The following is a 2,351-nucleotide window of genomic DNA, read 5'->3' as shown; positions in this document are numbered from 1 at the left end:
GTACTACTTCCAACTGGGCCTGGAAATCTCGTTTGGTTTCTTCAATTGCTGCACATGTTTTCGTTAGCTCTTCCTGGATTTTATCTGTCCGCGCGCAGAGGGACACTTCAATCTGCTCAGTTATTTCTGACCTGAGAGTCTGTTTGTCTGTCGTGTTCAACGATCGCAAAAATGTTTTCAATTCTGTGTTGGATTGTCTCATTCAACTCTGACCGCATAGATCGCATTTCTGCCTTCATTTCTTCCTTGTCGGTTTCGATTTTCTCTCGCAGTTTTTCTTGGCCGACTCTCCTCTCCTCTCCTCTCGGTTGGCCTTCATAATGGCCAGCAACTCCTTATGGCCGGTTTTCCATTTGGCCTCCATCTCTTCTTGATAGGATTTCATGTTGGCGTCCATTCTCGCCAGCATTTCCTCTTTGTCAGTTTTCCTATCGGCGTCTAATTTGGCCAAGAAATCTTCTCTATCTTTCTTCCTACTTGCCTCCATTTCTTCCTTCTCCTTCCTCATGTTGGTGTCCAGTTTTGCCTCCGTTTTTTCTTGGCTAGCTCTGATTTCTTTGAGAAGCATTTCCATCATTTGCTGCGTCTCCATTTTGTAGCAGTAAAATATTCGATGCACAGCAATTCGTATGTGGCATGTTTAAGTTCGTAACACTTCTGACACCAATGTAACGTGTTTCGTTACAGAAGACGCCGTAGAGATGGTTAATTGGTTTATTTAACAATCTTCAAATAACGGCTACAATTAATTATCACAATATTACGGGTTTCCACACTTTACAAACCCTACAACAAAGTCTCTTAACACGATCTTCACTTGTATTCACGTACTAATAACGCGGGCGCTATACCAGCCTCCCTGAATTACACACTCCAATTATAACTGTACTACAGCACTCACTATGTCTTGAAAGCACACAATAAGTCTTCCGCTCGCTGACTTCTTAGTTATCGCACACTCGCGGGCTGCTGCCTTGAGAACTGTTGATAACACCCTCGGCGACTGTCACAGTACAACTCGGAACTGTCTTCGGAGATGGCAGGTTACGACTAACTCGGTGGCTGTCACAGTACAACTGAAGTCGCCGACTGCTACAGTATAACTGACTGGTACCTGCTGTGCAGCTCACTTATATAGCTGCAGTGCTTGCCGGTTGCGTAATGAATGCCACGTCACAGTAGGAAGTTGATTACGGGTACGTAGCGTTGCGCGTTACGTCACCGCGGAGGGGAGTGGCGGGGCGGGAACTCGCCTATTACCGTAGTAACGCGAGCGTTACGTTACCGCCACGTACCGCTGGGGAGGTAGGAGTGATCCATAGCTCAACATGTCACAATATTTTCAAAAGTGGACACAGAAATTCATGTACATTCTTGAAATTTAACAGGCTCCTTTCTTAAACTTTCATATAATGTATTAAGCTCGCCAAACAATTTCCTTTGTTTTTCTACAACACTTGAACCCTTCTTTTCACTGAATAAACTGGCTTTAAGAATTATATTCTCTTCTAAAATAATATCAAGTAATAAGTCATCTGAATCCATTTTCTACGGAAACTGTGACCTTAACACACCTGAAAACGCTGAACGCTAGAGCAGTGCTTCTCAACTGTTATGAGACCGCGGCCCAGTAAGTTCTTTTTTTTTATATAAGACGAGGGCCCAGTCCCAACAAATTTACTCGTAAATACCTTTCCAGTTTTGTTAAAGTTAATGCATTAAGCTAACGTAATATTAGTAATTAATTATTGCATAGTCATAAAGAGTATTAGCACACTTATGTATACGGTGTGGCATGTTGACAAACATAAAATTACATTTAAATTAGTTATCAATCACTGGACTAATGAAATCTTGTAGCATTTTGTAGTTTCCTCAGACCAACATCAGTAAATTAATTTGTGCTAATTTTCATTGACATATCCCATGCTGATCACCAAAACCTTATGTTATTCGGCGTAAAATGGATTATTGTATTATTAAATTGATTTTAATGGTGTTAGTTTGAAAAAAAAACGGCAGCGAGAAAAAATATTTATGCATTGTAACTCACCATAGAAATCAGCTGAGTAGGGGTAGAAGCAGAAGGATGTCAACTTGCCGGCGAAACACTTATTATCACATACACACGCCAAATAATTATATATGTAAAGTATGTAATTTGATAAATAAAAGTGTATGAATCTCTCAATTCTAAACACTACTTCCAGCACTAATTAATATTTTGATTTTAAAGACGCAGCACTTTAACACAGCAATTGTAAGTTACTGGAAAGTTAAACTTAGTTTCTTTTATCACAACTGAGTTTGGAAGGTTTTGGTTAGGCTGGTGAGACTTCTGTTTCTGTTTT

Source organism: Cryptotermes secundus, unplaced genomic scaffold, assembly GCF_002891405.2.
Source record: "Cryptotermes secundus unplaced genomic scaffold, Csec_1.0 scaffold1133, whole genome shotgun sequence".
Taxonomy (NCBI): Eukaryota; Metazoa; Arthropoda; class Insecta; order Blattodea; family Kalotermitidae; genus Cryptotermes; species Cryptotermes secundus.
The sequence above is the reverse complement of the archived record's forward strand: the minus strand, read 5'-3'. Positions refer to the sequence as shown.